Here is a 21,381-nt window from a genome sequence, read left to right as displayed (position 1 = left end):
GACTCTGACCATGAGAAATAAGGTCTGATGAAACCAAGGTTGAACTCTTTGACCTGAATTCCAAGCGTCACGTCTGGAGGAAACCAGGCACCATCCCTACAGTGAAGCATGTTGTGGCAGCATCTTGCTGTGGGGATGTTTTTCAGCAGCAGGGACTGGGAGACTAGTCAGGATCGAGGGAACGATTTATAGAGCGATACTTCATGAAAACCTGCTCCAGAACACTCAGACTGGGGCAAAGGTTCACCTTCCAACGGGATAACTACCCTAAGAACACAGCCAAGAAAATGCAGGAGTGGCTTCAGGACAAGTCTCTGAATGTCCTTGAGTGGCCCAGCCAGTGACCGGACTTGAACAAGATCTAACATCTCTAGAGAACGGAAAATAGTTGTGCAGCGACACTCCCCATTCAATCTGACAGAGCTTGAGAGGATCTGCAGAGAAAAATGGGAGAAACTCCCCAAATACAGCTGTGCCAAGCTTGTACCATCATACCCAAGAAGACCCAAGGCTGTAATCGCTGCCAAAGGTGCTTCAACAAAGTACTGAGTAAAGGGTCTGAATACTTATGTAAATGTGATATTTCAGTTTCTTCTTTTATTTGCAAACATTTCTAAAAAACTGTTTTTGCTTTGTCATTATGGGGTACTGTGTGTAGAATAAGGCTGTAAGGGAAAAAAATGTGCAAAAGGTCAAGGGTTCTGAATACTTTCCAAATGCACTGTAAGTAAAACCACATGTCCAAATCCCTCTCCATCCATGGCTAATTTAGGAAAGGGCCAATTTTAGCTAGCTAGCTAGCCACCAGAGGACAACAACACAACGAGATGCAACAATTCAAGTTTTTTCTGTCAATGACGTTTGGCTTTTGATGTGATGTGATTGGTGCGAAGCCAAATCCAAACTGGCTTCCCTTGACACTTCTTCAGGCTGGGCCAGGACCATTCACAGCTGAGTTTACTTAGTTTATCTCAACGCTGATTGGCTATCACTGTATAATTTTTTTATCAAGGGAGGCCAAATGCTCACTGGCTTCCCTTGCATTCAATGCTACAGGCGGCAACAATATCATTCTCTTTTTGAGTAGACAGCATCAGATAGATGGGCTACACATACAGAGACAGAGGGGTGCTGTTTCGCTCGCTTGGTTGCTTTCTCCAGTGAGATCCATTCAACCTCTTGTGAATTGAAGGGAAAAAATGTATGAAACACAGAGACAAAAGATGTATTATTTTATCTGTTTATTTTTTTTTGGTCCATTTCTTGGTGAAGCCTGGCTTCCCTTGGCTCCATGAATACATGCCACGGGAGAATGTAGCCTACGTGTAAATAACCAACTGACTAAAAACATGGCTGTGAATATGATCTTAATGTATCTGAGTTCTACATGACTAAGTTTCTCCTTGCTTTGTGAATAATTATACATTATGGTTTGTGTGTCTGAGCAATGTGGTTGAATAAACTCGAACTGATGTTGACTTTAAGGGTGTGGTGGAAATATGACTCGGTCTACTACCATGCACAGACACACACCTTATTGCCTGTTCACACTTGCTCACTAAGGTGCTGATGCAATGTGGTGGCTAAAATATTTGAGCCATCCCTAACATTGATCTGTGGAAAGTAATTTTAAGTAACTTTTATGTTTTGTGGAGGGTTCATAATAGCATACCTAAGTTTATCATAAGGCTACAAATTGTGTTTAGAATCAAACTATAGGCTATGTCTACAATAAACCATCTATTGTAAACATGAAAATAAAATAACTGCTAAACTATAGAGTAGTTATTAACACCCCATTCAGAACCAATCAGTCGATATAATCGAGGAAATCATCAGAAATCACGCGATATGAATCAGACAGTGGGGCGCCGCCTGACCCACTAGTTGATCAGAAGGTTCAAATCAACGTTTCATATCGTAAAGAGTAGTTATTAACACCATAAAATGAATCTGTTGGCAGCCCTTCCCCCTTCGTCTATCTCCCTTGCTCTTTCCCAGCCACTCGCCTCCCTTTCCCAGCCACACGCCCTTCTATGACACAATACAAAAAAGTTTGGTGAAGAAAAAGTCTATCACGGAAGAGATTCTTTTGAGTGCAACTAGTTGATCAAGTTTGAGCCTTGAGAAGAGTGACTGAGAAACAGAGAGAGCCCGGACAAGATAACTGACATCGAGCACATTTGTTTTTTCTCATTCCCAATCTAACGGTGAGTAGATAAAGTAACTGAAGTATGTAGCCTAGCTTGTTTGTCAGAAGTTCCGTTGACTCAAACAGGCCATTGCGCTGATGGATCCAAATGGGCCTCCCAGAACATGTTCCTCCGTCCGAACATTAATAATGTATAGTTTGCGAGCGGATCTATTGTCCTAAACCCACCTAGCATGATAGCACAGGGATCGGCTTGTCCTGGTCGGTAACCCAATCCCCAACCCCTTTACAATTCAGGACAAACCAGAGAGCCCGTCTTTATTTATTTATTTATTTCCCCTGTCCGTTTTACCTCGGGACCACTCTACAAATCGACCGGATTAGTTCGGCTAAAGGCGGGGGGGCGCAAAACCACGGTGCACGAGCCGAAGGGTGAACGGTTCGGTAGTTGTTGTCGTTACAAGCTTGTGGACAATGACATCCGTTCGAGTCTGTACAACCTCAACACCGACGTGGCCCTGTGTAACAGCAGCTAGGACAGCTCGCTCTAGTCTTTTCACCCTGAATTATTCACCAACGGTAAGACGTTGGTAGCGCGGGGAGAAATGGCTTGTGGAAAACGCCGTTGACAGCACCGTGCAGGTATGGTTGCCTGAAGTGAGTCAGTCACACCTTGTAACTTATTGAACACATCACATCCCCGCTGATTGATTCTGCTTGGCCGTTGAAATAATCAAAGCTCATGCAGGTGAAACGAGTCCACTGAACCGAGCTTCACACAGTTCATAGGCATGGAGAGAGTGAGTAGACTTGGCTCGAAATAAACTATTGTGTGAAAGTTTGCCCATTTTATTTAGTTAGGCCTGTAGCAGTGCTTCTCAAACGTTGCTGTGACCCACCCAAAGCCTTCTGAATATGATTATCCTCATTAGACTGCAGCAAGTTCTCTCCGCCACATTCAGCCTGCCACATGACTATCCCCTAAATGTGTTGGGAAAGGAGACAAATATGTACATTTTCAGGTTGATGATCACCTTGCAAGCCATGCCATCCCAGGTCAAGCCAGGTATAACCCACAATGCTTTATAGACACACAACCCACTCGGCACACTGGTTGAATTAACGTTGTTTCAACATTATTTGCCAAGTGAATCAACATGGTCAACCAGTACTGTTTTCATGTCGTTTCAACCAGCATTGGAAACATTGAAATGTGGGTAAAACTTCAACTTAAATACATTGACTTAACCTGACGAAAAGGTTATTACATTACATCAGTATAATTTCAACATAATAATCAGAACCATGTATAAGTTGAAATCCTGTTCAATTCCACTTAAAAACATAATCATTTTCATCATTCAATATGGATGAAATTACGCTGTTTCATATTTGATTAGACATATTTTACAACGTCATTGTTTCAACGTCATGCCATCAACTTAAATATAGAGGTACGTTGAAATAAAAAGTGACGCCACAGTCCTACAGTTCCTGCCTGAACATTGTCTCCTAGTGGAATACAGGAGGTAATTCACTTCAGTCACATCAAGTCTACCATCCAGATACATACCTCTATTGTACCCTGCTTAGCTATGGAAACCAGCTGTTATCATGTCAACACATATAAACATTATTCAGTGTAGACTACCTAAATCATGTTGAATAGTTGAAAGTAACTCCTAACTTTTCTTACACAAGTTGGATGTGAAAGTAAATTCCTAGTGACGTTTATTAAACATCAATTAAACATGTCTGTCTCCCGAGTGGCACAGCGGTCTAAGGCACTGCATCTCAGTGCTTGAGGTGTCAGTACAGACTCCCTGGTTTGTTTCCGGGCCGTATCGCAACCGTCCGTGATTTGGAGTCCCGTAGGGCGGCGCACAATTGGCCCAGCGTCGCCCGGGTTTGGCCGGTGTAGACCGTCATTGTAAATAATAATTTGTTCTTAACTGACTTGCCTCGTTAAATACATTTGAAAAAAATCTATAAAAAACGGTCTTGTTGGAGCCAGAGTTGACCTGGTTTTCCCAACGCAGTGCTTCAAACATAAAACACCAAACTAGTGTCACCTACTGAACTCTGGTCTCTTAACTTCTCCTCTCCTCCCTCCCGCTGACCGAGTCCTGTCCAGGGTTCTGTATTCTGGTGCAGCCCGGGCAGCTTGGTTTCACACCAGTTAGTCTCATTACATCCTCTGTTTGGGTCTAAAAAGATACTCATGGATCGATCTGCTCATCAATCACTCTGATCTAGGGCTCACACACACACACACACACACACACACAATATATATATATAACAAGGATGGGCAGACCTCATCATGAGGTGCCACAGTAGCTTGTGGGTCCGTGTACCCACATCCATACTCACACATGCAGTCAGAACCGGCCCTTGCCTTTTGGGGGCCCTAAACAAAATTCTTTGAGTGAATTTTCTGCGATTCTACACTTGCCATGAGACCAATGTTTGCTGTTTTTAATATTCATTTAATCTGATGAAACATGGGGTCCCGGTCGGTAATTTGACCATGATTACTACACGTTAAGATTGACCAATATAACATGTTTAGCTGACGTGGCTAATTGAGTGACTGACATAACAATATAAACATGTTTAGCTGACGTGGCTAATTGAGTGACTGACCATAAACAATATAACATGTTTAGCTGACGTGGCTAATTGAGTGACTGACATAACAATATAACATGTTTAGCTGACGTGGCTAATTGAGTGACTGACATAACAATATAACATGTTTAGCTGACGTGGCTAATTGAGTGACTGACATAACAATATAACATGTTTAGCTGACGTGGCTAATTGAGTGACTGACATAACAATATAACATGTTTAGCTGACGTGGTTAATTGAGTGACTGACATAACAATATAACATGTATAGCTGACGTGGCTAATTCAGTGACTGACATAACAATATAACATGTATAGCTGACGTGGCTAATTGAGTGACTGACATAACAATATAACATGTATAGCTGACGTGGCTAATTGAGTGACTGACATAACAATATAACATGTATAGCTGACGTGGCTAATTGAGTGACTGACATAACAATATAACATGTATAGCTGACGTGGCTAATTGAGTGACTGACATAACAATATAACATGTTAGCTGACGTGGCTAATTGAGTGACTGACATAACATATAAACTGTTTAGCTGAAGTGCTAATTGAGTGACTGACATAACAATATAACAGTTTAGCTGACGTGGCTAATTGAGTGACTGACATAACAATATAACATGTTTAGCTGACGTGGCTAAGTTGAGTGACTGACATAACAATATACATGTTTAGCTGACGTGCTAATTGAGTGACTGACATAACAATATAACATGTTTAGCTGACGTGGCTAATTGAGTGACTGACATAACAATATAACATGTTTAGCTGACGTGGCTAATTGAGTGACTGACATAACATATAACATGTTTAGCTGACGTGGCTAATTGAGTGACTGACATAACAATATAACATGTTTATCTGACGTGGCTATGTGAGTGACTGACATAACAATATAACATGTTTAGGCTGACGTGGCTAATTGAGTGACTGACATAACAGAGAAACAGCTGATGCACAACCACATTTAGAAATGTCACCTTGTGTTTCTACTATTGTAACTCAACAGTAAGTTGAGACCCTGACAGAGTTCCTGAAGTATGTGTGTGGAAATTGATCCGTGGGCCTACAAAAGGGGTCCAGTTGCCCATCCCTGATGTAATAATATATTCCATTTAGCAGACTGTTTTATCCAAAGCGACTTAGTCATGCGTGTATACAAACCCACTACCTGGTGTTACTGGCACCATGCTTTACCAACTCAACTACAGAGACCACACACAGTGTGTCCTATTATGGGCCATGTGCGTAGGTGTCTCTTGCTCGGGGCACCCGCAGGCTGGTGAAATAGTGATGAGGGATGAAGATGATGATAGATGTCCAGCCGTGTGGGTCTGTGGTTGGCTAATGTGTTTGTTACACTATCCTGTTTGAGTTCTGCTGTATGTGTGGCATCAAGGTGGGATATGAAACAGAATCCTACACCTGGCATCAGACCATGGGTGTGTTCTGCTCTCACTCACCCACTAATTAGGCTAATGTAAGAACAGTCCTAATTGGCCTAGGCCCAGGGGACAGGTGTGTGTTTGTGGGAATGCGCATGCATTTTGGTGTGTGTGCGCATTCAGGTGTGACAGTGTCAGATGGGAGATTTACCTGTGGGTTGGGGCTCTAGGGTTACCCTCATCAGGACATCACCCTTCATCCTTACCCTCATCAGGACATCACCCGACCTACCCTCAGGACATCACCTGACCTACCCTCAGGACATCACCCGACCTACCCTCAGGACCTCACCCGACCTACCCTCAGGACATCACCCGACCTACCCTCAGTACATCACCCGACCTACCCTCAGAACCTCACCCGGACCTACCCTCAGGACATCACCCGACCTACCCTCAGGACATCACCCGACCTACCCTCAGGACCTCACCCGACCTACCCTCAGGGCATCACCCGACCTACCCTCAGGGACATCACCCGACCTAACCCTCAGGACATCAATCGACCTACCCTCAGGACCTCACCCGACCTACCCTCAGGACATCACCCGACCTACCCTCAGGACATCACCCGACCTACCCTAGGACCTCACCCGACCTACCCTCAGGGCATCACCCGACCTACCCTCAGGACCTCACCCGACCTACCCCTCAGGGCACCACCCGACCTACCCTCAGGACATCACCCGACCTACCCTCAGGACCTCACCCGACCTACCCTCAGGACCTCACCCGACCTACCCTCAGGACATCACCCGACCTACCCTCAGGACATCACCCGACCTACCCTCAGGACCTCACCCGACCTACCCTCAGGGCATCACCCGACCTACCCTCAGGACATCACCCGACCTACCCTCAGGGCATCACCCGACCTACCCTCAGGACATCACCCGACCTACCCTCAGGGCATCACCCGACCTACCCTCAGGGACATCACCCGACCTACCCTCAGGGCATCACCCGACCTACCCTCAGGACATCACCCGACCTACCCTCAGGACATTCACCCGACCTACCCTCAGGACATCACCCGACCCTACCCTCAGGGCATCACCCGACCTACCCTCAGGGCATCACCCGACCTACCCTCAGGACATCACCCGACCTACCCTCAGGGCATCACCCGACCCTACCCTCAGGGCATCACCCGACCTACCCTCAGGGCATCACCCGACCCTACCCTCAGGACATCACCCGACCTACCCTCAGGACATCACCCGACCTACCCTCAGGACATCACCCGACCTACCCTCAGGACATCACCCGACCTACCCTCAGGACATCACCCGACCTACCCTCAGGGCATCACCCGACCTACCCTCAGGACATCACCCTAATGTTAAAGAGAAGGGGTTAGAGATACTGTAGAGGGGGTAGGGTAGATATATATGACCTAGGCCAAGTAGGACTGTTCTTACATTAGCCTAATTAGTGGGTGAGTGAGAGCAGGAACACACCCATGGTCTGATGCCAGGTGTAGATTTTGTTTCATATCCCACCTTGATGCCACATACACACACTATCCTGTTGGAGTTCTGCTGTAACAAACACATTAGCCAACCACAGACCCATATATATATATATATATATATATGAGAGAGTGTGTAACAGACAGGTCTTAGCTGTAGTAATGTGAAGCCAGCCTTCTGCTGGCTTATGGTGATCAGGTATCCCTCTCTCCATCAGACATCACAGCTCCCATTGTTTACCTCAGACTCTTCCCGTCCCTCTCTCGCTCCATCCTTTCCTCAGTTTACCTCACCGGGCTCTCCTTATCTTCCTCCATCCCTCTTTCATTCTTTCCTCTATTCTGACGTCCTCTTTCTACACCCTTAGATAAAAAGGTACGATCTAGAACCTAAAAGGGTTCTTCAGCTGTCCCCATTGAATAACCCTTTTTTGTTCCAGTTCGAAACCATTTGGTTCCAGGTAGAACCCTTTTGCGTTCCATGCAGGACCCTTTCCACAGAGTTTTCTATGTGGAATCAAAAAGGATTTTCCTATGGGGACAGCGGAAGAACTCTTTAAGAACCCTTTTTTCTAAGAGTGTACCTTGTCTTAACAGTTCCAGTGAAACAGTTGCTGCATTCAATTGTCTAAACGTGAGATTTTTCTGTATCCTCTCCTCTCTCCCAGTAGCTATGGAGTCGGCCATCCAGACAGTGGTAGGAGTGTATTTGAAGTCTGCCAAAGGGAAGGGCAGTCTCGGAGATAAGGACTTCCAGGGCCTCGTCAATAAACAGCTCGGCAACATCATGACTGTAAGTTCCACCTATCCTTGTATCACTACTCCTCAACCCTGACCCTGGGTTCACGTCCTGGTTAAACCCGAGCCTCAACCACAACCCTGACCCTGGGTTCATGTCCACGTCCTGGTTTAACCCGCGAGCCTCAACCACAACCCTGACCCTGGGTTCATGTCCACGTCCTGGTTAACCGCGAGCCTCAACAACAACCCTGACCCTGGGTTCATGTCCACGTCCTGGTTAAACACGAGCCTCAACCACAACCCTGACCCTGGGTTCATGTCCACGTCCTGGTTAAAGGCGAGCCTCAACCACAACCCTGACCCTGGGTTCATGTCCACGTCCTGGTTAAACGCGAGCCTCAACCACAACCCTGACCCTGGGTTCATGTCCTGGTTAAATGCGAGCCTCAACCACAACCCTGACCCTGGGTTCATGTCCTGGTTAAACGTGAGCCTCAACCACAACCCTGACCCTGGGTTCATGTCCACGTCCTGGTTAAACGCGAGCCTCAACCACAACCCTGACCCTGGGTTCATGTCCTGGTTAAACGCGAGCCTCAACCACACCCTGACCCTGGGTTCATGTCCTGGTTAACCCGAGCCTCAACCACAAACCCTGACCCTGGGTTCATGTCCACGTCCTGGTTTAAACCCGAGCCTCAACCACAACCCTGACCCTGGGTTCATGTCCACGTCCTGGTTAAACGCGAGCCTCAACCACAACCCTGACCCTGGGTTCATGTCCACGTCCTGGTTAACGCGAGCCTCAGCCACAACCCTGACCCTGGGTTCATGTCCACGTCCTGGTTAAACGCGAGCCTCAACCACAACCCTGACCCTGGGTTCATGTCCACGTTCTGGTTAAACGCGAGCCTCAACCACAACCCTGACCCTGGGTTCATGTCCACGTCCTGGTTAAAGGCGAGCCTCAACCACAACCCTGACCCTGGGTTCATGTCCACGTCCTGGTTAAACGCAAGCCTCAACCACAACCCTGACCCTGGGTTCATGTCCTGGTTACACGCGAGCCTCAACCACAACCCTGACCCTGGGTTCATGTCCACGTCCTGGTTAAGCGTGAGCCTCAATCACAACCCTGACCCTGGGTTCATGTCCACGTCCTGGTTAAACGCGAGCCTCAACCACAACCCTGACCCTGGGTTCATGTCCTGGTTAAACGCGAGCCTCAACCACAACCCTGACCCTGGGTTCATGTCCTGGTTAAACCCGAGCCTCAACCACCAACCCTGACCCTGGGTTCATGTCCACGTCCTGGTTAAACCCGAGCCTCAACCACAACCCTGACCCTGGGTTCATGTCCACGTCCTGGTTAAACGCGAGCCTCAACCACAACCCTGACCCTGGGTTCATGTCCACGTCCTGGTTAAACGCGAGACTCAACCACAACCCGTACCCTGGGTTCATGTCCACGTCCTGGTTAAACGCGAGCCTCAACCACAACCCTGACCCTGGGTTCATGTCCACGTCCTGGTTAAAACGCGAGCCCTCAAACCACAACCCTGACCCTGGGTTCATGTCCACGTCCTGGTTAAAGGCGAGCCTCAACCACAACCCTGACCCTGGGTTCATGTCCACGTCCTGGTTAACGCGAGCCTCAACCACAACCCTGACCCTGGGTTCATGTCCACGTCCTGGTTAAAGGCGAGCCTCAACCACAACCCTGACCCTGGGTTCATGTCCTGGTTAAATGCGAGCCTCAACCACAACCCTGACCCTGGGTTCATGTCCTGGTTAACGTGAGCCTCAACCACAACCCTGACCCTGGGTTCATGTCACGTCCTGGTAAACGCGAGCCTCAACCACAACACCTGACCCTGGGTTCATGTCCACGTCCTGGTTAACGCAAGCCTCAACCACAACCCTGACCCTGGGTTCATGTCCTGGTTAAACGCGAGCCTCAACCACAACCCTGACCCTGGGTTCATGTCCACGTCCTGGTTAAGCGTGAGCCTCAATCACAACCCTGACCCTGGGTTCATGTCCACGTCCTGGTTAAACGCGAGGCCTCAACCACAACCCTGACCCTGGGTTCATGTCCACGTCCTGGTTAAGCGTGAGACCTCAATACAACCCCTGACCCTGGGTTCATGTCCACGTCCTGGTTAAAGGCGAGCCTCACACAACCCTGACCCTGGGTTCATGTCCACGTCCTGGTTAACGCGAGCCTCAACCACAACCCTGACCCTGGGTTCATGTCCTGGTTAAACCAAGCCCTCAACCACAACCTGACCCTGGGTTCAGTCCACGTCCTGCTTAAACCCGAGCCTCAACCACAACCCTGACCCTGGGTTCATGTCCACGTCCTGGTTAAAGGCGAGCCTCAACCACACCCTGACCTGGGTTCATGTCCACGTCCTGGTTAAACGCGAGCCTCAACCACAACCCTGACCCTGGGTTCATGTCCACGTCCTGGTTAACGCGAGCCTCAACCACAACCTGACCCTGGGTTCATGTCCACGTCCTGGTTAAACGTGAGCCTCAACCACAACCCTGATCCTGGGTTCATGTCCGCGGCCCAGTTGAACCCGAGCCTCAACCCCTAGTCATAATGCAAATCAGCACCAGGTGTTATTGGGGAAGTAATCTTTAATGATACTCTTTTTCTCTCTGTATCTCCACTCTCTTCCTCTCTCCCCCACCTCACCTCATAGGGAACAGACAGTTCCTCTGCAGTGAAGGAGATGCGTAAGGGATTGGACGAGAACAAAGATGGAAGGTCAGCTTCCAGGAATACATGACTCTGATTGGCTACGTGGCAAACACCCTCAGCGAGCAGAGGACTGCAGCCAACACCACACCTTCCTCATAGGAACTACATATGGCTTCATAGACACTCTATAAGATGTCTTATGCAGTCTATAAGGAAGGGTTCTTCAATCCTGGTCCTAGTGACCCACAGGGTGTGCAGGCTTTAGTTCCATTCCAGCACTGACACACCAGATGAAACTCGTGAAGGCTTTGATGGGATTGATTACAGTGTGTGTGACCACAGGGCCAGAATTGAAGAACACTGCCATAAGGCCCCATGTACCTATAGAGGCTCATAGACCTGTCATGGACTGTCAATCTCCCTTGGCTGTATATCACTACATAATCACTACATAATCAGACTTAACTTCATCTCAACATATTTTATATGCTTACAATACACTACCAATCTTCATCTCAGTTATAACAATGTTACTGGTTTTATAAATACTTTATGAAGGCATTTTTGACATTAAGTTTAACAGTTCACATGTTTTAGTATAACTACTCTAAATCAACACTTCTACAGTAATTGGTTTGTTATCATGTTGAAATAAAGCCATGGCAATGTTTTAAAGTCATGTCGTCTTTCACTGCTCTAACACTTCCCTAAATGACATTCTCTAGGTCGCCCTGTGTCATGGGGAAGACACACACCTTATAGAACCAATATGTTGACACCTGCTTCCATGGCCACCAGCGGCCCCTTCTAAATTAGCCGTGTACACTCCGTGGCCCACGATGCACCAGAATATTGAATTGGACACCAATGTACAACAGCACCTATTGTGCACAGCAAGGATACACGCACACGTCTTCTGCCAACAGAATACAATGCTGCATTGCACCAGGGAGAGATAAACAAGTCTATACTGTAATACAGGCAGATCTATACAATCCTACTTTCCGCTCCCCCGGGGCTAGCAGCCTCAGAGCTGTAGTGGGTGCAACATACAAGTACTGTATGTTACATTAAACATTCAGACTTAAAAAAACAAGACGTGCACAGACACTATACAATTCAGTGGTGTATATAACCTGAGGCTTGGTCAAAGAAACAGCACAGATTAACAAGGAGACGTTTAGTTTGCTGTTTTGGTTTGTGGAGTGCAGTTGTCATTAAAATATACATTATTACAATAGCTATGCATTTGTATGAATGTAGGATTTGTGTGTAATTTTGTTTGCTTGTATAAGTTTGTGTGTGTTACAGAAGTGATAGCTATGCATGGCTGCCTGTCAAGGGTGTTGTCTCCATTCAGTTAGTACCCTCTGATCCTGTATCAGGTACCAGCTTCCCTTTCAAACAGCCTCAGGCCAGACACACCCACTAGGCTAACCACAGCATCAGGTCTGTTGAGCTGTTTACATTATAGACCCCCTCTGGATCTCCTATATTTCCCTAACGCCGTTCCAACATGTTCTGCACTTCATTTCAATAACCACTACCATCTAACCTACTGGGAGACAGAACCATTGTTTCAGGCCTTAACCTAATCCCCAGCTGAAATTGGCTGCTACCAATCTGGGTCCAACACAGCATTTGGAAACACACAGTACCAGGCCAAGCAGGGCAGCTGTTGGACCAGGCCCAGCCAACAAGGTCATCACACCACACGCCCTGAGGGGAACAGACACAGTTCACTGAGCAGATGCTTGAGAATGACAGATTACAGTTTTTCCCAATTGTTTACCACACTAAAATGGAACTTGAAACGCAATCACCGAAACCTGAAACTCATGTACCAAATCCTTAAACCAAGTCTGCAAAATTGCAAGCTCTATAAACCAATTCGTAACACCCACTCCTCACAGGTGTAAACACTCGCTGCTGAATTGTTCACTTAGAAATCAGAGCTTTAGCTCTATAAAAGGCCACAGATGAGCTCTCCTGTTTTGGAGGGAAAATGGAAGTCAATGGTGAAGCAAGAGCTAGAGGTGAAGGAGTGAGAAGAGGAGGAAGAGGAAGGACAGTTGTCTGAGATGAGATCAGGGCCACGTTGGTTGACCATGTGCTCCACCATGGATTGAGTATGAGGGAGGCTGGGCAGAGTTCAGCCCAACCTGAGCCGCTACACGGTTGCATCTATCATCCGTACATTCAGAATGACGACCGGTTAAGTTACCTACCAGCCACACTATGCTCTTTATGTATACTGCATCTGACATATCAGTAGGCCTATGTTACTCAGGGATCGTTGCCCAACGTTACAGTAATGTCATCATATTTGTGGCTCTTCTGCAGACTGAGACGGCCAGGCCATGGTGAAAGACACCGGCTGTTCACACCAGAACAGGAGACCGCTATTGTGAACATGGTGGTGGCAAACAATACCATTAGACTATGAGAAATCCAGAACCACATAATTTCAGACAACACAATAGTCAATAACATTTCACCAGGTGGGCTTATCTACACTGGACCGTGTATTACAGCACAACCGAATCCGGATGAAACAGGTCTACAGGGTGCCATTTGAGCGACACTCAGAGGGTTAAAGAACAGCACTATGAATATGTGCAAGTAAGTACTACACTGTGAATTTACTATCATATCAGCACTGTATAGACACATTAGAGTACTGTAATCCAGTGTATTGTGCCTCACCATATTGACTGCTCTAGGTCTATGTCACATTGTCCTTGTCTGTTTCAGTCCTTGGAGCTGGATGCTAGCCTAAAGAAGGGGACGGGGACAGAACATGATTGGCCATTGTGAATGTCCCTGGACAGCGTGGAGGGAATATCACCATGTGTGCAGCCGTTAGCCAGCAAGGCGTCCTCCATCACCATGCCAACCTTGATCCCTACCAACACCGCCCTTCTCATCACATTCCTGGACACACTACATGGCTTCCTCATTCCAGCTGAGCAGAGGGGTGGACCAGAGCAGCCCAGGTATGTTGTCATCTGGGACAACGTGAGTTTCCACCGGCTGCTCTGGTCCCCAACTGTTCATCCACCACCCACAATTTATTGTTCTATACCTCCCACCATATTCCCCATTCCTAAACACAATGAATAGTTTTTTCGGCATGGCGATGGAAGGTGTATGACCGCCATCTCCTCGCACGCGTACCTCTTCTCCAGGCAATGGAGGATGCATGTGGTGAAGTTGATGTGGGGGCTTTCGGCGGCTGGATCCGTCACTCCAGAAGATTCTTTCCCTGCTGTTTAGCCAGGGAGAACATGGCTTGTGATGTAGATGAGGTGCTGTGGCCAGACCCAAATAGGAGGCAGGTGTAATGAACACGAGGGGTGACAGAGCTGGTTTCAAGCGTTGTTTATTGCAAAGGGACCACAGGAGGAGGCAGGTAGCTGGGTCCACGGGCAGGCAGAAGTTCATACACAGGGGGTCCAAAAGGGCAACCGTACAGGCAGGGGAAAAGGCTAGTAACGTAGTCCGGGAGATCAGGGCAATAGGTAGATAACAGGAAATCCAATAGGCTAAAGTACAGGCAGGGGAATAGGCAAAAGGCGTCATTAGTGAGGCAGGCAAAAGTATCATACACAGGAGGAGCCGATCACAGAAACCACAGGGCTCTGCAAGCCGTGTGTCACAAAACAACACCAATGCCTCACAGTGATGGGGTGCAAAGAACTGAACTAAATAGTGTGTGATAATGACATACAGGTGATCAGAGTTCAGGTGATTGGGATCGGAGAGTGAGCTGTGTTCAGGGGATCTAGTGTTTTGAGAGTGTGAGTTTTGAAGCAGACATTACAGGCAGGATGCAGCCTAATGGTCTTTTTTTCTTACATTTTGCAGTTTTGTCTTTAGAGTTTTGAAAGAATGAGCCACTTTCATTTTTATTTTTGAACAGAAAACCCTTTATCTTACTGAATGTTTTCCTGGTTTTCTCCTGTTGGGTATGGAAATTGTTACATACAAAACACAAGTGTTCATAAATACTGCATTTTGGACATAAATACAATGTTTTTGTTACTGTATTGCATTTGTGTGTTTATTTATGTATATATTTTTTATTTAACCTGTGTATTTGAGTAGGTATACATTACTGTAACAATCTTTTACCACCAAGCTACAGTGTAACACTGATGATGCAAAAGGCATAAACCTACTGCTGGATATTCATAGTAGTGTTTTGTGTTGAGCACATCATAAACCTACTGCTGGGATATTCATAGTAGTGTTTTGTGTTGAGCACATCATAAACCTACTGCTGGGATATTCATAGTAGTGTTTTGTGTTGAGCACATCAGTGTGTTGTTGGTTGGTAGACAGATCTATTCACATGACACGTGTCATTTGATGCAAAAAAATACATTATGGAAAGCAATAAAACAGTTTTGAATGCAGTGGTTTGCTTTTGCTAGAGATTTGTAGAGTTTTGTGTTTAGAGTTTTGTGAAAATGGGCCCAAGATTCAGCAAACGTGTGTAAACAATTGTGGAAAACTGTAAATGAAATATTTTCCATTTCAGAGTATAAATATTGAGATGGTCTGTATTTTAATCTTGTGGATGGCATGCATCTTTGAAAGAATATTGCCGGCGCCATAGCAGGGCCTCTCACCTTCCTCCAGGGTTTCTCCTGTTGTTGTGGTGTTTATCTAAACACGCTTTCACTGCTTCCCCTGGCCTATGTTTTGACACGCAGTACAATATGGTTACAGGCCCGGGCCATGTTAATCAACTGCTACAATAGCACACTGACTGAGACAGTAAGTGATACCCCATTGTGGCTCTCTCTGTACCTTGGCTCCATTGTGACTCTCTCTGCACCTTGGCTCTATTGTGGCTCTCTCTGCACCTTGGCTCTATTGTGGCTCTCTCTGCACCTTGGCTCCATTGTGGCTCTCTCTGCACCTTGTCTCCATTGTGGCTCTCTCTGCACCTTGTCTCCATTGTGGCTCTCTCTGCACCTTGGCTCCATTGTGGCTCTCTCTGCACCTTGGCTCCATTGGGGCTCTCTCTGCACCTTGGCTCCATTGTGACTCTCTCTGCACCTTGGCTCCATTGTGGCTCTCTCTGCACCTTGGCTCCATTGTGACTCTCTCTGCACCTTGGCTCCATTGTGGCTCTCTCTGCAACCTTGGCTCCATTGTGGCTCTCTCTGTACCTGGCTCCATTGTGGCTCTCTCTGCACCTTGGCTCCATTGTGGCTCTCTCTGCACCTTGGCTCCATTGTGGCTCTCTCTGCACCTTGTCTCTGTGGCCAAAGTGGATAAATAGGCTACACCACATCGCTCCCCTTTCCTCCTCTTTTCCTCTTCTGCTTTCCCACTCCTCTCCTCTTCTGCTTTCCCACTCCTCTCCTCTTCTGCTTTACCTCTCCTCATCTCCCTGCTTTCTCAAAAACTTCTTGAAGGATAATTCATGATTCCGTTATGATTTAATTCACATCTCTCACAGGTGAAACTGCTAGAGTGTTCTCCAGTATTCTCGACACCAGGTCGAGTATGAGTATGTTACACCAGTGGGGGTAATATTTCATACTAATAATGTAAATGTGATCATCCTGAGGTAGTGATGTGGTGTCATGTCTGACAGCTTTTATGATGGATGGATCTTATCTGTCCATCACAGGAGGGCAGATGTCCGTCGTGTAAACAGAGAAGGAGGAGAGGAGACGGGGGGATGGGACAGAGAAGAGGAGCAACAGGTGGAAGAAGAGAGGGATGGAGGAGGGGGGAGAGAGGCGGGAGGGGGGAGAGAGGCGGAGTGGGAGGAGGGGGGAGAGGGCGGAGTGGGAGGAGGGAGAGAGAGGGTGAAGTGGGAGGAGGGAGAGAGGCGGAGTGGGAGGGAGGGAGAGAGAGGTGAAGTGGGAGGAGGGAGAGAAGTATTTAAGAGGCTGTCCATCTCCCCCTCCTCACCGTTCTTCGTTACTCTCCCTCTACGGTCCAACAGCAGGCCAGCACTCCGCCTTTGCTCAGGTAAGGAAGAAAGGTTGACTCAGGAATTAATGCAGTTTTTCAGCAACAGGCAAAACAATTCAGCCCTTTTGCTCTTCAAGAGGTAGTTCTGTCTAGCACGGTAAAATGTGTGTGTCAGATGAAATACATTTCAGCTGTTTGTGATCTAGAGACAATGATAAAAAGTTTGCATTGCGTAACCCTAAACAACGTCAAAATAACTCTTACAGAAAGGGGAAAGCACACAGCCTGTACTGTAGACTTCACTACTCTGTGTTTGGTGATTTCATGTCCTATTCCCTGGTCTATATCGGTGTGATGTTAGCCTCTATAGAGTTTTCTGACCTGTTGTGTTTCCTCTGTCCTGACCTCTCTGTTCTTTTCTTCTTTATTTTCTGTTTATGTAAATATCTTGCTCAAAGGTGGCAAATCTATATTTTTCCTAAACAAGAATGACCTCAGATTTCTGTTGGGATAAAGTGAATTTGATACAGTGTAAATGTAATTGTAGGGAAAGAAGTAGAGTGGTCAGGGAAGAGGGGTGGGAGAGGTGGAGGTAAGATGGAGAGGTGGGGAAGGGATGGGGAACGAAGGGAAGGTGGAGGGGTGGGATGGGATGGGATCGACAGATAGATGGTGGGGAAGGGAAGGTGGAGGGGTGGGATGGGATGGGATGGGATCGACAGATAGATGGTGGGGAAGGGAAGGTGGAGGGGTGGGATGGGATGGGATCGACAGATAGATGGTGGGGAAGGGAAGGTGGAGGGGTGGGATGGGATGGGATCGACAGATAGATGGTGGGGAAGGGAAGGTGGAGGGGTGGGATGGGATGGGATCGACAGATAGATGGTGGGGAAGGGAAGGTGGAGGGGTGGGATGGGATGGGATCGACAGATAGATGGTGGGGAAGGGAAGGTGGAGGGGTGGGATGGGATGGGATCGACAGATAGATGGTGGGGAAGGGAAGGTGGAGGGTGGGAGGGATGGGATCGACAGATAGATGGTGGGGAAGGGAAGGTGGAGGGGTGGGATGGGATGGGATCGACAGATAGATGGTGGGGAAGGGAAGGTGGAGGGGCGGGATGGGATGGGATCGACAGATAGATGGTGGGGAGGGAAGGGAAGGTGGAGGGGCGGGATGGGATGGGATCGACAGATAGATGGTGGGGAGGGAAGGTGGAGGGGTGGGATGGGATGGGATCGACAGATAGATGGTGGGGAAGGGAAGGTGGAGGGGGGGATGGGATGGGATCGACAGATAGATGGTGGGGAAGGGAAGGTGGAGGGGGGGATGGGATGGGATCGACAGATAGATGGTGGGGAAGGGAAGGTGGAGGGTGGGATGGATGGATCTGACAGATAGATGGGGCAATGGGAAGTGGCGGGGTGGGATGGGATGGAGACATGATAGATGGTGGGGAAGGGAAGGTGGGGGGGTGGGATGGGATGGGCTCGACAGATAGATGGTGGGGAAGGGAAGGTGGAGGGGTGGGATGGGATGGGATCGACAGATAGATGGTGGGGAAGGGAAGGTGGAGGGGTGGGATGGGATGGGATCGACAGATAGATGGTGGGGAAGGGAAGGTGGAGGGGTGGGATGGGATGGGATCGACAGATAGATGGTGGGGAAGGGAAGGTGGAGGGGTGGGATGGGATGGGATCGACAGATAGATGGTGGGGAAGGGAAGGTGGAGGGGTGGGATGGGATGGGATCGACACGATAGATGGTGGGGAGGGAAGGTGGAGGGGTGGGATGGGATGGATCGACAGATAGATGGTGGGGAAGGGAAGGTGGAGGGGGTGGGATTGGGATGGGATCGACAGATGATGGTGGGGAAGGGAAGGTGGAGGGGGGGGATGGGATGGGATCGACAGATAGATGGAAGGGAAGGTGGAGGGGTGGGATGGGATGGGATCGACAGATAGATGGTGGGGAAGGGAAGGTGGGGGGGGGAGGGGATGGGATCGACAGATAGATGGTGGGGGAAGGGAAGGGGGAGGGGTGGGATGGGATGGGATCGACAGATAGATGGTGGGGAAGGGAAGGTGGAGGGGTGGGATGGGATGGGATCGACAGATAGATGGTGGGGAAGGGAAGGTGGAGGGGTGGGATGGGATGGGATCGACAGATAGATGGAAGGGAAGGTGGAGGGGTGGGATGGGATGGGATCGACAGATAGATGGTGGGGAAGGGAAGGTGGAGGGGTGGGATGGGATGGGATCGACAGATAGATGGTGGGGAAGGGAAGGTGGAGGGGTGGGATGGGATGGGATCGACAGATAGATGGTGGGGAAGGGAAGGTGGAGGGGTGGGATGGGATGGGATCGACAGATAGATGGTGGGGAAGGGAAGGTGGAGGGGGGTGTGATGGGATGGGATCGACAGATAGATGGTGGGGAAGGGAAGGTGGAGGGGTGGGATGGGATGGGATCGACAGATAGATGGTGGGGAAGGGAAGGTGGAGGGGTGTGATGGGATGGGATCGACAGATAGATGGTGGGGAAGGGAAGGTGGAGGGGTGGGATGGGATGGGATCGACAGATAGATGGTGGGGAAGGGAAGGTGGAGGGGTGGGATGGGATGGGATGGGATCGACAGATAGATGGTGGGGAAGGGAAGGTGGAGGGGTGGGATGGGATGGGATGGGATCGACAGATAGATGGTGGGGAAGGGAAGGTGGGGGGTGGGATGGGATGGGATCGACAGATAGATGGTGGGGAAGGGAAGGTGGAGGGGTGGGATGGGATCGACAGATAGATGGTGGGGAAGGGAAGGTGGAGGGGTGTGATGGGATGGGATCGACAGATAGATGGTGGGGAAGGGAAGGTGGAGGGGTGGGATGGGATGGGATCGACAGATAGATGGTGGGGAAGGGAAGGTGGAGGGGGGGGAGGGATGGGATCGACAGATAGATGGTGGGGAAGGGAAGGTGGAGGGGTGGGATGGGATGGGATCGACAGATAGATGGTGGGGAAGGGAAGGTGGGGGGGGTGGGAGGGGGGATCGACAGATAGATGGTGGGGAAGGGAAGGTGGAGGGGTGGGATAAAGAGATGGAGGGGTGGGATAGAGATGTGGGATAAAGAGATGGATGGGTGGCATGGAGAGATGAGGGGTGGGATGGAGAGATGTGGGGTGGGGTAAAGAGATGGAAGGATGGGATGGAGAGATGTGGGGTGGGGTAAAGAGACGGAGGGGTGGGATGGAGAGATGAGGGGTGGGATGGAGAGATGGAGAGTTGAGGGGTGGGATAAAGAGATGGATAGGTGGGATGGAGAGATGGATGGGTGGGATGGAGAGATGAGGGGTGGGGTAAAGAGATGGAGGGGTGGGATGGAGAGATGAGGGGTGGGGTAAAGAGATGGAGGGGTGGGATGGAGAGATGAGGGGTGGGATGGAGAGATGAGGGGTGGGATGGAGAGATGAGGGGTGGGATGGAGAGATGAGGGGTGGGATGGAGAGATGAGGGGTGGGATAAAGAGATGGGGGTGGGATAAAGAGATGGAGGGGTGGGATGGAGAGATGGGGTGGGATGGCGAGATGAGGGGTGGGATGGAGAGTGAGGGGTGGGATAAGAGATGAGGGGTGGGATGGAGAGATGGGGGGTGGGATGGAGAGATGAGGGGTGGGATAAAGAGATGGAGGGTGGGATGGAGAGATGAGGGGTGGGATAAAGAGATGAGGGGTGGGATAAAGAGATGGAGGGGTGGGATGGAGAGATGAGGGGTGGGATGGAGAGATGAGGGGTGGGATAAAGAGATGAGGGGTGGGGAAAGAGATGGAGGGGTGGGATGGAGAGATGAGGGGTGGGATGGAGAGATGGGGTGGGAAAGAGATGAGGGGTGGGATGGAGAGATGAGGGGTGGGATGGAGAGATGAGGGGTGGGATAAAGAGATGGTGGGGTGGAGGCAGGGTGGTGGGATACATACACCTGTCTCCTCTGTTACCAACCATCCAGTCCAGCTCAGGTAGAGAGCAGCTCAGGTTCCTATGGTCCCAGTTCCTCCTGTCCTGGTTTGGACAGGACAGGACAGGACAGGGCTATAGGGTTAGAGACATGGTTAGAGTTAGAGCTGGGGTGTTTCTACCTGGTGTGAGTTTCACTCTTATCAGAAGGCTGGGGTTCACATATCCTGCTCACTATTACCCATCTCCTTTCCATCACAGTGTCTCACTGTGGCTCCCCACAGATCCAGGATCAACTTATCCTTAAGTGGTGAAACTAATCATCAATCATCAT

General features: G+C 48.9%; 1 pseudogene; it reads left to right on the top strand.

The window, feature by feature from the left end:
* Positions 1 to 1,989: 1,989 nt before the first annotated feature.
* Positions 1,990 to 11,842, top strand: LOC115176410 (protein S100-A16-like; annotated as a pseudogene).
* The last annotated feature ends 9,539 nt before the right edge of the window (positions 11,843 to 21,381 follow it).

The sequence above is a fragment of the Salmo trutta genome, chromosome 37 (genome assembly GCF_901001165.1).
Source record: "Salmo trutta chromosome 37, fSalTru1.1, whole genome shotgun sequence".
NCBI lineage: Eukaryota > Metazoa > Chordata > Actinopteri > Salmoniformes > Salmonidae > Salmo > Salmo trutta.
The sequence above is the reverse complement of the archived record's forward strand: the minus strand, read 5'-3'. Positions and strand labels throughout refer to the sequence as shown.